Below are 14,716 nucleotides of genomic sequence, written 5' to 3'. Positions count from 1 at the left end.
AGGGGCCAGTCACAGGAGAAAAGTAATAGTGGAGACACTCTGGAGATATTATTCTTAGCTCCCCTCCAGCAGGGCAAGATCAGCCGGCAGGCAGGGCAACTCAGCTAGCTTGGGTCAGCAGTTCCTAGGAGCAGTCAGCCTCAGTAGATAGGAAATATGAATTTTTATGGTCAACTGTGTCCCCTATCTAGACCCCAACGGCTCCATGTACATGCTACAAGTACATGTATGTTCCCTCCACTTCAAGCTATGAAGACGCAAATACAATTGTGTCCAACGTTAATATGTCCTCTTTCAGATCTGCCATGAATGGGTCAGATATTCCGTTCCTAAGTATGCCTGGCCACCGTCTTTATATGGTATACTTTTCACGTTTTCCAGCTCTGGCAAGGTAGGCCCTGAATTCTGCCATCGAGCTTTTTCCTGCTTCTGCCTCTGAATGCTCCAGCCTGGACCTGCATCTGTATCCATGAACTTTGTCTTACTCCCTGCGCGGCTAACGGTGCCTAGCCCGGCCTGTTGCCTGCCAAAAACTGTATTCAGCCTTCAAGTTATCTGCTCCGCTCCTCAAGAAATGCATTCCTGTCTAGTAGCTTAGATAAACATCCCTCCAGCTGCAGAGCAAAGGGCCCGGCCTTACTGTCTCCGTGCAAGTAATTCATGACTTTCGTTACCATGGTAGGCCCATGCCCCCTCGCATCTCATGTAAACACTTAGACGCTTGTACACGCACTAGCAGTCAGTATAGAATAGGCTTTGTCCGAGAAGACCTTTCCTTCCAGATAATATAGTTCCTTAAACACAAGATATTAGATATGATTTAGGACTAGGTTGTCCTGACACCCCAGACTTCTGTCTCCTCATGTAGGGCTAAATGTCAAGTTCCCTTCACCCTCTAGTTACACGTCAATCACACGTCATGCGGCTGCGCGCGCATCTCTGCCATGTATTTTTGCTGACTTTGCAGGATTCTTTTATGGATCCATCCACTTGTGTCATCATCATAAATGACGTTTTTCGTATACGCCTTTATGCACGCCTATTGTAACGCCTTTTTATTACGTATGTGTATTCTTATCTTTCCTATCAGCTGTTACGCCTCCTGCATCTGTCTTTACTGTAATGCATTTTCATATAAATATGACAACCTGTCAATAATGTATTGCTGATCCCTTCCTGAACCTTCGTGGTGACGGAACTCGATTGCCTGGTTCGAACCATCCTCATTCCTTCGTAAGGAATAAATTCCCTTTTATAACCTCAAATACCACGGATTCTGCCTCTTATTTTTACTGAGTTATTCTTCTTGAATTTTACCGCATAAATTAAGTCTAGGTAATTTAAATTTACCACATAATTGGCGCCCGAATAGGGACACCTCTCACACCCCACGCGCCGGAGGTGCGTTGCAGACCCGGTCTCCTGCCACAGCCGGACGGACAATTACGCGTACCCGCAGGATTTCCTGTATCTCCCTCAGGCCCACGGGGGGCGACTGAGGCTGCGATCAACACCCAGACGAGGCGGTGAGGAGTGCGGAGAATCCCGACCAGAGCCTAGCTGAGAGAGCAAGATCCGAGGTATACAGAGGCCCACCAGATTCCGAAGTTCCGAAGTATCTAAGTCACGAGTCGAGTCCAGTCCAGTTTGGTCTAGTCCAGTCCAGACTTCCGAGGCCTTCCGTTCCGTGCTTCCCGGTGAGTACCGTTGCTGGGGACGCATCTAGACGTGCACATTAGTTTGTGCCGGTCAAGACGGGTCTGGGTACACAGACCTGGTCTGCACTGTTTTAGCAGTGTATCTGTGCTGTTTAGCAGTACATACAGTATATCTAGCATTATGCAGTTAACTAGTTTTATTCCAATTATTATTGTACGTTCTAAAATGTTTTGATATGTTTTAAATGTCGTGGTATGAGTGATTGTTCGATCTTCATTACTGTGTTTATTGTATTAATTGTGTTCGAGTCCGAGTAAGAACCAAGTAGCAAGGTTCAAGATGCCGTTATTTTCAAAATTAAGACAGATAAAAACTAGAAAAGGAATACTCGAGGAAGCTGTTCCCATCCCACCTAGGGACACCCCAGGGTACTTTATGTACCATAAACATGGCCTAGATGCCGTATTATATCTTGATCTATGGGTGGACTACACCAAGGATTTAGCAGAGAGTCAGAGATGGCCCGCTGCTGGAACATGGGATGCAGATTGCATCATGAGAGTAGAAGAAGCATTATGGAAAAATAAAGCTAGACAGTCACAGAAAGATGCCATTGAACTATGGCGTAAAGAATCGCATAGACGCACAGAGAAAGCGCTCAGAAACGAAGAGAAAAGTAGGGAAGATTCAGAAAAGGCCCGAGAAAACATATTAATTAACGAAGGTATCCGAGTAAAAACAGAACAAGTAGACAGACAACGAAACACTCTTATGAATGGTATGTATCCTCTTCTGGCCGAGGGTTTGCCTAAGGCCACCTTGGAGGTACCAAAGGATCTGCCACCTCCATTACTCCCGATTAAAGTACATCCCAAGACCGCAAAGGATATTTTCCTTTCTTCCTATCTAGATGATGCAGCCCCCGAATATGCTAATGGTGCGCAGCCACGCACATCACCCGTTAACGACGCTCAACCCCAGAATCAGCTGCACCCACCTCCGCAGCAACAAAGTCTTACCCACGTTCTAAACATTCCATCTGTTTCTACAGTCCTTCCTGCACCCACACTCTCTACCTTACACCCAACAAATCCTTTTGGACTTGGCACCTCAGGAGGTGCGACAGGAGGTTTTTCCACGCCACCGCCAACAACTAGATTGACTTATAGGGATTTAGCATACCAACGTACACCCCAAAGAGCTAATGACAATATATTAAATGAGCCTCTTACAGATTGTAGATATGATCCAGTGCCAGGAAAACACGACAGAATGTTGCTATCTTCAGTACGTTTACGACGAGCTGCAAACTATTTAATGACATTACCAGGAATGGTTGAACATCTAGACAAAATATATCGCTTTGTCCAAACAGGGCAAGGTCCTGAAAGTATTGCCGAGGCCATGGAATACCAGAAAGTAGACATGCAAAAATTATTGTTACGCTTTTTCATAAACTGCTTGATCAGAAACAGAGATAGGCCTGAGGTAGATTCGGAGGAAATGCAAGTACTTACCAAATGGGGTCAGAATATAACAGACGGGAGACATGATAAACAGAAGTGTATAGAAGTCATGTGCCGAAGGATCAGAAAAGAAGTAGAACGAATACATGAAAGAAGAGTAGAAGCAGATAAAACTGAATCAGAGGAAGAGGAGGAGGAACAGTCAGAAACGAACACAGGACAATTTGAATTACCAGCTAGACCAACGATAGCTTATGTAGGAAAAGGAAGATCTTTTAATAAAACAATACGTCCGATACGTCCAGAATGTAACAGAATTTTTCAAACAGTTATTACAAATCCAAGGACCCCTGAACACTTATTCCAGGCTACTGATAAATTACTTCGAGAACGAAGGGGGTACCATGTGCTCGATTCAATGGATGAACAAGAATTAGCTAGGTCAGCAGTACAATGGGCTGACAGTCCTGAAAAATACAGTGATGAAGCGCTAGCACACACGTTTCTGAGTCTCGCCCCAGATGAACAGCGTTTAGCTAGTATATACATGATACAATATCTCCTTATATTATATAAAGGCCAACACTCCGATCCTGGTCCCCTACCTGATATACTGATAGAACTACTCATGAATAAATGGAGAGGTCTAGGTACCGATCTAATTAAAGTAATTCTAGAATACCGACATAGATATAGTACCTTTTTGTGTCCAGAACATGATCCAGCTCCTTCCATGGAGAGAAAAATGTATTACATAGACAGACAGAATCCCTTGCGCGAAGTGCACCCAGTCAGAAATGATGACAATACATTTAGACGCGTGTTTGTGTACACGCCCATAACTAAAATAGAACTATTGGAAATGAAAAAATTAGTGCCCAACCATGACAAAGATCCAGCAGGTTTTCACCGTGAACTAAAGGACATGTTACTCATGGGTGATTATACCTATCCAGACATTATGAAAATATTGAAAGTATTATTGCCTGCCGGTATTTACGAGAAACTCAAAGAAAAAGAGTGGGAAGTGGGAGACCAAAATATTGATTGGACCGCATTAGAAAATGAAGAAAATAACCGAACCGCAGGCGTAGGGCTTGGGGACAAAACAAAAGCATTGCCAGGATTATTAGTACAAGTATTGCCACGTTTATTAACTACGAAAAAGGAAGATTGGGGAGCAATATCAGCTTGTAAACAGAAACCCGATGAAGACACTAGTGATTTTTATTCCCGATTTGAAAAATGTTTTGGTATTAATAGCGGCCTGAAAGCAAGTAGCGAGTCATATCCACATCTTTTTGTAACAAAACTAGTCGAGAATTCCCTGCCACAGGTTAAAAACAGAGTATTGAAAGTTGAGAGCACTTGGCAAGCTAACACTCCTTCGCAAATGATACAAATGTTACAGTATCACCAGAATAGAATTAGAGAAGAACAAGAACACGAACAAAGACGTATGAAAGACACGAAAATGAAAATGCTCGTCGCTCAGTCAGTTCCAGCTGACGGTCATAAAAAGGGTGCGACACAGTCCAGTAATTCAGCGGTTCCCGTTAAAGGGACATGCAACTATTGTAAACAGCCAGGTCATTATATAAACAACTGTGCAGTCCTGAAACATAATATCTCCACGGGTAAAACAAAGGAGAGACCACGTCCGCCTAGACAGGATCAGATCCAACAACAAGCACCTCAACTTGTACAGCCTATGCCGGTTCCACAACAGACCGTAGTGGTACCACAGCCACAGCCACAACCTATTGCTGCAACACAAAACACGACACAACAGATGTACCAGTATGCACAAAATGACTATCCAGAGTATCAGCGATACACATGAAATAGCCTAGAGAGGGAAGTTGGCTTACCCCTTATTGAGGTTCCTGTAGATCAAGAGGGTCCCTATGTACAGAGTCAAGTATTAGGGAAAGACAGAAAGTTTCTACTTGATACAGGGGCAAGCAGAACAACTATAAGTCACGACGAAGTCCCAGGGGCACCCCTCTCAGGCTCACAAAATATTTCCCTTGGTTTCTCAGGAAAACTTACTATTAACGAAGTATCGCAACCGCTTGCATTTCCAGTTGGTCCATTAACACGGACTACAGATCTATTGCTTACAAAATCTTGCCCAGAAAACTTGTTAGGTATTAAAACATTGAAAGCTCTAGGAGCTATAATATGTTGTTCTCCGGACGGAGTACGACTATTTTTGCGTGACTTTAAAGGTCACTACGTGTCAAGAGACATGGATCACCGGTTACAGAATCTACCTGCACATTTATGGGCACAAGGCCCCACTGATGTAGGTTGTATGCACATTACACCATATCGAGTCACACTCAGAGCAGGAGTGGTATTACCACGAATGCGACAATACAAATTACCTCCAGATGCTGTAGTTTCTTTACTGCAAATCATTGACGAGCTCATTGAACAAGGAGTAGTTGTAGAAACCGACTCCAATGTATGTAATTCTCCGATTATTCCAATTCTTAAACGAACTGATCCAAAAGCACCCCCAGTATATCGATTAGTTATTGATCTGCGCGAATTGAACAAATGTATTGTACCACAATATCCCGTGGTCCCAGATATCTCTTCATTACTGACAGCTATTGATTCAGAGGCAACGTTCTTTACTGTAATTGACCTCAAGAACGCCTTCTTTAGCGTCCCAATCGATCCGGAAAGTCAATATTTGTTCGGATTCAGTTTAAATGGACGAAGTTTTAAATTCGCACGCGCACCTCAAGGATTTACAGAAAGTCCTAGCATCTACAGCCAAGCACTGAAAAGACAACTTGACAGTATCCACATGCCCGTTAACACTGCACTGCTTCAGTATGTTGATGATCTGCTGATCACCGCCCGAAGCGAACCCGAATGTGAAAAAGCATCACTGACGGTTTTACATTTTCTAGCCGACAAGGGGCACAAGGTGTCCCCTTCGAAGCTGCAATTCTGTGCCCAGCAAGTTGTGTACCTAGGGCACTTGCTGTCCAAATGGGGGAGACAGCTCACACCTGACCGCATCCAGTTAATTGTAAACATGCCATCACCCAAGACACAAAAGGAGGTACGGGCCTTCATAGGCCTCACTTCGTACTGTAGGCAGTGGATCCCCCAATATGCATTTTTAGCAAAACCACTCATTCAGTTGACAACCCAGGAGGCAGCGACATCGACTGTCCTCCCTTGGACTCCAGAACATACACAAGCTTTTGAAGACTTAAAGAGAGCTTTATGCCAAGCACCTGTTTTAGCGACACCATGTTACAATAAGCCTTTTACACTCTTTGTTACAGAACGTGAAGGTACTGCTTTGTCAGTACTCACTCAGGAACAAGCAGGATCACACAAGCCATGTGCTTACTTTTCTAGCACATTAGATCCCGTAGCTCAAGCTCTTCCTGCGTGTCTGAAATCAGTTGCAGCGACAGCTCTAGCGATTAGACAAAGCGATTCCATAGTATTAGGACATCAATTGACAGTACAAGTACCACACGCAGTAGAGGTTCTCTTGAACCGGACACAGACACAACACTTGACTATAGCACGACTGACAGGTTACGAACTCACATTGTTTCAGCCACACATAGAAATCAGACGTTGTAGTACATTAAATCCTGCCACACTTTTGCCATTAAGTGGAACAGACCCACTGGCACATGATTGTATTGAAGTCATTACTATTACGACGAAACCCAGACAAGACTTGACAGACGTCCCATTACCAGACCCAGACCTGACACTTTATGTGGATGGTTCATGTATGAGAACAAGTACAGGAGAGTTAGTGGCCACTTATGCAGTCACGACAGACACCGAAATCATTGAAACAAATTGTATTGACACATTATCAGCTCAAGCAGCAGAACTTATTGCTCTAACACAAGCCTGTATTCAAGCCAAAAATAAGAAAGTTAACATATACACAGATTCACGTTATGCATTCGGAGTTGTGCACGACTTCGGAGTCCTGTGGCGAGAGAGAGGTTATTTGACTTCTCACGGTGCCAACATTCAACACGGTCCCCTCATTCAAGCTCTATTAGATGCAATACATCTACCTACTTCAATATCTATCATGAAGTGTAAGGCCCACACGAAAGTCGCAGATATTATTTCCCAGGGTAACGACCTAGCAGACCGAACAGCTAAGCAAACAGCACAGAATAGGACTCATGCAACTGACTTGACAAAGACAATAGTTCCGACATCGACACATTGCATGACAGTTAGGGATCCCGCCCTTGATGTAATTGACATACAGACACATGCTACACCAGAGGAAATAAAGAAATGGACTGAATTAGGAGGGATCCAAACAGATCAGGGATGGATGACGAAGGGAAAATCTATATGGTTTCTCCCCGACTCAATGGTTCAAGTTATCATTAACACAATACATAGTCCAGCACATCTAGGAGAGAAAGCTATGTTAGACAGTATTCAACACATTTGGTTCAACAAACACTTACGAGCTGCAGCCAAACAGAAAGTCCGAACTTGTATGATTTGTTGTCAGTTCAATCCAGGTAAAGGCGTACCTGTAGAACAGGGTGGATTTCAACCTCCCGATCATCCTTTTGAAGTCCTCCAGATGGATTATATCCAGATGGAACGATGTCGAGGATTCAAATATGTCCTCGTAGTTGTATGCGCTCTTTCCCGTTGGACAGAGGCATATCCCGTCCAGATTACACTGCCCCGACTACTGCCAAACAATTAGTTTGTGAATTCTTCCCACGGTATGGTTTGCCCCGTATCGTGTACTCAGATAATGGCCAGCCGTTCTCATCCGAGCTAATGAAACACATTTCACTCTTGTTAGGCTATCAATGGAAATTCCACTGTGTCCGACATCCCGAGGCAGCAGGTCTCGTGGAACGTCATAATCAGACCCTGAAAATACGACTTTCTAAAATCTGTAGAGAGAAAGGTGTCGACTGGATAGTAGCCTTACCGGTTGCACTATTTTACATGAGAATGGTAGCACATTCTCGCACAGGGCTATCCCCGTACGAGGTGGTCTTCGGTAGGCCACCAAATATGTGGGGGACGCCTATACCTCGTAAAATAACTGATGTTGATTGTAATATGCTGACAGATTACCTTGCTTCCTTGATGTCTGCACTACAATCTTGCCGTTCACAGGTAGCTGCAGCCTTTCCCGACAACACCGAGGTAAAGCCCCATGAAGTGGTTCCTGGAGATCTAGTTTTTATACGAAACTTCGACAGGAGGAGCCCGTTGGAGCCTCGCTGGCAACAACCAAAACTGGTTCTTCTAACGACGAGGACAGCAGTGAAGGTCGAGGGTCGCAAGGGTTGGTTACACTCGAGCCATATCAAGAAATTTCATGGACTACCATCTGATGTGAACTCTCAACCCTGCCCCCTTCCAGAGACTGATTCAAAACTCCCCCTGGTTGAAAAGACCGAATCTCAAAACTATAAACTGAAACTAAGGTCTAGCAAGTCAGACAATTCGATTGTTTAAGTCCTCTCCAAGGTGAATCGGTTGAATTAAGTCTTTGACATGTATCCTCTAGACCGAATTAGAGAGAGAAATAGACAGAAACAGCTCAAGAAACATGCATATTGTAAATCACTTCATAGTCACTGTATAGTGACATTGTTGATTATGTTTTTTCTAAATCTTTTTATTATTGCTGCAAGTATACTGTTACACATGTACTATCCTATTTTCAAGCGTGCTTACAATGTTACTGCCGAACATTCTTTTAGTGAACTACCTCCACATGAATTGTCCTATAGATTTGCGCTGCGCAACAACACATTCATTAGTATGTTACATCATTCCCATCAGACCAGCAATGCTACAAATTGTTGGATATGTGGCCGACTCCCTCCCTATCAGAGATACAAAGGAGTTCTGCCTCTCTTTCCGTACCCGTTCACACACAATGGTTCCTGTGGAGCATGGTTTAGTTTGATTAACTCTTTAGATTCAAACACTGTAGTTTACCAGAGCAACTGGGTATGGGGAAACCTGAACTTAGTTTTGCTTAAAGCCTGTTATCCTAACAAGGAGGGACTTCCCAAAAGAACAGGAACTGATCTAGAAAATGAAGTATATGGATTAGGTAATTTTACACTTAACCTCATGATTCTGAATGTTGAATCTGAAGCTGCACTAGTCTTGCCTGCTATGTCCGTATTACCAGTCAAAGGTGAATTCTGTGTAAGAAAGAATGGTTCAGTACACCTGGGTCATAGTAAATGTACTACTGTGATCGAATTCAGAGATAAAGGCAAGTCTACATTTAGAGCTTCCCGTCATTCCTACTTCATATGTGGTCATACCGCATATATACGCCTACCTCTAGATTGGGATGGTACCTGTTACATTGCATTCCTTCTGCCACCTGTTTTCCTAGCCCCTCCTGATTATCATAGAAATACCAATCTAGTGCACCATAGACCCCAGAGAGATATCCCGATTGTTGACTACACTGAAACAGCATGGGAACAATATACAGACTTCAATAAAGGTCTCTTTCCTTACATAGGTGTTGTCTCAAACAGTAAACTGATACGTAGATTAACCAGAACCCTTGAAGCAGTAGTGAATGAAACTACCTCTGCCCTAGGCAACTTAACAGAGGAGCAGTCTGCGATACGGATTGTTGTTCTCCAAAATCGTCTTGTCCTTGACATCATCCTAGCAGATAGGGGCGGAGCTTGTAGGGTCATCGGATCAAGTTGCTGTGTTTTCATCCCAGAAAACGCGCCATCCGTATATAAAGCAATAACTCGCCTTCACAAGATTGCAAACCAGATACATCAGAATCCAGGCACCTGGACATGGTCCGGTTGGTTCTGGAGCGTGTTGTCAACCTGGGGATGGAAAGTCCTATCCTTCCTAGGTATTGGCCTTCTAATAATATTCAGTTGCTGCCTGTGTCTACAATGTGGACCAGCGATTTGCGGCCTGTGTGCCACATCGTGTATTCCACGTTCAAGTTCTCATTCAAGATCCCGGAAGAAGAAAGAAGAGCAAATAATGTTACATGAACAGATTGATGGATTCCTGAAGATCGATATTTCATGAAGGGTCCGTAGGGGACAAGGAGGGAATGAGGAAATATGAATTTTTATGGTCAATTGTGTCCCCTATCTAGACCCCAACGGCTCCATGTACATGCTACAAGTACATGTATGTTCCCTCCACTTCAAGCTATGAAGACGCAAATACAATTGTGTCCAACGTTAATATGTCCTCTTTCAGATCTGCCATGAATGGGTCAGATATTCCGTTCCTAAGTATGCCTGGCCACCGTCTTTATATGGTATACTTTTCACGTTTTCCAGCTCTGGCAAGGTAGGCCCTGAATTCTGCTATCGAGCTTTTTCCTGCTTCTGCCTCTGAATGCTCCAGCCTGGACCTGCATCTGTATCCATGAACTTTGTCTTACTCCCTGCGCGAATAACGGTGCCTAGCCCGGCCTGTTGCCTGCCAAAAACTGTATTCAGCCTTCAAGTTATCTGCTCCGCTCCTCAAGAAATGCATTCCTGTCTAGTAGCTTAGATAAACATCCCTCCAGCTGCAGAGCAAAGGGCCCGGCCTTACTGTCTCCGTGCAAGTAATTCATGACTTTCGTTACCATGGTAGGCCCATGCCTCCTCGCATCTCATGTAGACACTTAGACGCTTGTACACGCACTAGCAGTCAGTATAGAATAGGCTTTGTCCGAGAAGACCTTTCCTTCGAGATAATATAGTTCCTTAAACACAAGATATTAGATATGATTTAGGACTAGGTTTTCCTGACACCCCAGACTTCTGTCTCCTCATGTAGGGCTAAATGTCAAGTTCCCTTCACCCTCTAGTTACACGTCAATCACACGTCATGCGGCTGCGCGCGCATCTCTGCCATGTATTTTTGCTGACTTTGCAGGATTCTTTTATGGATCCACCCACTTGTGTCATCATCATAAATGACGTTTTTCGTATACGCCTTTATGCACGCCTATTGTAACGCCTTTTTATTACGTATGTGTATTCTTATCTTTCCTATCAGCTGTTACGCCTCCTGCATCTGTCTTTACTGTAATGCATTTTCATATAAATATGACAACCTGTCAATAATGTATTGCTGATCCCTTCCTGAACCTTCGTGGTGACGGAACTCGATTGCCTGGTTCGAACCATCCTCATTCCTTCGTAAGGAATAAATTCCCTTTTATAACCTCAAATACCACGGATTCTGCCTCTTATTTTTACTGAGTTATTCTTCTTGAATTTTACCGCATAAATTAAGTCTAGGTAATTTAAATTTACCACAAGATAGTGGCAATCCTCCTGGTGCAGCAGTCTTCACTCCAACAGAGTTTCTTCATGGTCCAGTAGTGTAACAGAGATGTGTGGCCAGGACCCTCCCTTTTATACCCTGGCGCCCAGTCACTAGAAGGGGGTAGAAGCTTCTGGAAGGGTCTAGGGGATTCTGGGGGGTTCCCTGCCTTCCCTGACCTGGCTCCTAGCTGTCTATAGTGACAAAGGCAGGGTCGTTATGCCTATTGTTGGTCAGCCAGGCCCAACCTATTCATGTGTAAAGGTGTGAATCACCACTCCCTCTTCGCAGCCCAGGAAAGCTATCAGAATGCAGAAGGGAGGGGGGAGCATGAAGTGCACAACCTAAGTGCAGGCAGGAAAATGTCCACTTTCTAAAAGTGTATTTTCTAAAGTAGTAGTGCCCAAACCCCATAAATCATTAGAAAGGGCTCCTTGCTACGATTCGAACTATACTAAACATGACATGCCTGGTAGGTCCCAGTCAAAAGGGTTCCTAATGTTAGTCTATGGAGGGGTAGGCCTCACTGCGGTAGCAGGGGCCTGTGGCAGGTACAGCAGTGTCACTATGTTTTTAGGGGAGAGCACCTGCACCTTAGCACTGTTTAGCAGTGGTAAGGTGCCCAGAGTCCTAAGACCAACAAAAATGTGAGGTCAAGTGGGAGGCAAAAGGGCAAAAATGTAGGGGGAGACCACCTTAAGGCTGACAGGTCCAACACCTTCTACCTAGTGTTTGCTTTGATTGGGACTGCAGGTGCTGCGTGAGCCGCGCTCCCTGGTGAGTGTGCCTGAAACCTGGTGCCTCTCCTATGTTTCTGCTCTCTGGGAGGCACTGCGACTGCAGACATTGCTTCCAGACGTGGGTTATCCCTGCATCATTGGCAACAAGATTGCTCTTGGGACGTCCTGCTGGGAACCACTGTTCCTTGTCCCCCATCTCCTCCTTGGCTGCCTCTCCCCTTGTAGCTCATTCTTCTTTCTTTCCCCCATTGCCATACTTCTGTCTCCTTTTGTCCTCTTCTTCCTATTCTTTCCCATGTGAAAAAAACAGAAGTCCATTTTCTTTTTCAGTGTTTCTTCTCTGTTTCCCTCTTAGTCCTTCCTCTCCTTCTAATGTTTCTCTTTGTCCTTTGTTTATTTTTCAGGTGGATCATTAGTAGTCAAGGCAAGCAGAGTTTAGGTATTTGTTATTTTACATAAAAAATAACAATACCACAGGGTATGTTATTTGCTGTGATAAATATAATCTTTTATGAGCTTGAGGGAAATAGCATGTGGGTTTTGATGCAAACTGCACCAAAATCCACATGGTATGGTAAATACTGTACAATTTCCCCTGTTCAATTTCGGCAGGGAACCTGCCGAAATTTACTGAAGATTGAGTTATTTAATGCATCTGATAATTATCGGATGCTTTAAATAAAACAAAACTTGTACTTCCCACCCGTGTATAAACAGGATTTTACGCACTGGTTGGACCTAACTGACACACTCGTAATCAGGCCCAAAATCTTCCTCCTCCATCTCCTCACAGACTGATCTCCTGTTAATGCTACAGGGACACAACAAGCCACAAGAGGCCTTTTCCTGCAATTGTCCATCGGACCAAATAGCAAGTGGGCTTGGATTGGATTCTACCTGGCACTTTGTGAGTCTCTAAGTAGGTCGCCTGAGGTTCTAGAAGTGTATCCCTGTGGTAGATTGGGACTGAAAGGACTAAAATAAGAAGGTAAAATATTTGACTATTGTGAACCAGATTTGAGTATCCAACCGGAGCTCCATCGCGATAAGCATTAAATTGTGCCTAGGTCCTCTTCTGCCATGACCACTGACTATCACTGGCACTTTGTTCTTCTTGGCCATATTTCGATTTAAAACTATAAAACATCATAGCTCCAGTTCCCCCTATTGATTTTTTGTCATTTCAATAACTTTTTGTTTATTACATTTTGCTCTATTTTTCCAATTCATTATGGAATAATTTTCTTGTTTTGCATTTCAACTGCATTACTGTTTTGGTACTGCAAAAATACTTTACACATTGCCGCTAAGGTAAGCTTGTCTGCTCTGTGCCATAGCCACTAGAGGGTTGAACTCGGGTTCATTTTGTGACTGTAAGGGTTCACCCTGAATAATTATAGTTATTACTATAAAAGGGTACCTACTGCCCTCAACTAATAATTCAATTTCTTTTACAGAAAGGAATTCAATCTTTTGTGGGTTGAACTAGAGATGATGCATGATCATCCTGAACACTTTATTATCCATGTTTGATACCAGTCATGATACATCCGCAGGAGTAGAATCTTTTAGGTATAGCTGATTGTCAGTAACATATTGGTGATACAATGCACCAGAATATTTTTTATATCAATAATAGGTTCAAGATAAAGATCGATGAAGGAAAGGTATACTTTCAACCAATTTAGGACTTTCTCATCAAAGTCTGTGCAGTCTTTTGGGGGTGTGAATATGGATGCCCTGGCTTACAGTATTGGAAACTGCTGAAAGGTTGAGTAGAATGAGTAAACATGAGCCTCCATTGTCAAAGATGAGAAGTACATCATTAACCCCTTCAGTGCCCGCCCCTTTCCCCGCCCAGTGCCGGCCGTTGCATTAGCGGGCGGGGTCTATGACGAGCTGGACTCGTCATGGGCACAGCGCCACCGCGGCCCATGACGAGTCCAGCTCGTCATGGGCACTGATGGGGTTAATGATTTGCAGGATAGGTTCCTCCATGTTTTTTGACCAGTTCTACACCATGACCGAAAATCATCAGTAGGCTGTCGTATTTTACAAATTGTTTGAGTTGAGTGTTGACACAGCTTTCCAGGATTTTGGTGAGACATGGCAGTCCAGAGACTGAACTGTAATTATTAAAATCCTCCTGCCTGTCGTTAGCTTTTTCCATAGAGGTGACACTTGCTCAATTTTGAGGCAGTTCAGGAATATCATTTGTTTTAGTGATAGATTGATGGGCTAGTCCAATTCGGAACTAGTGCATTGTATATCAGTTCAGTTCAAAGCAAAGTTTATTTGGACTAGATATTTCAAACGGAAACGGCTGGGAGGCTGCAGATTTGCAGCTCTTGCCCCCAGACTGTGGAACTCCTTTATCCTGGAGATTCGCTCTTGCTCCGACCTTCTGCAATTTAGAAGGTTACTCAAAACTTGGCTCTTTGCACAAGCCTACAACTGACTCCTCCGCAGGTAATGGACGGTACCCTATCACAGCGCCATGAAACCTTCCGGTGTACGTGCGCTCAATAA

Source organism: Triturus cristatus, chromosome 8, assembly GCF_964204655.1.
Source record: "Triturus cristatus chromosome 8, aTriCri1.1, whole genome shotgun sequence".
NCBI lineage: Eukaryota > Metazoa > Chordata > Amphibia > Caudata > Salamandridae > Triturus > Triturus cristatus.
This window is presented reverse-complemented; position numbering follows the sequence as displayed.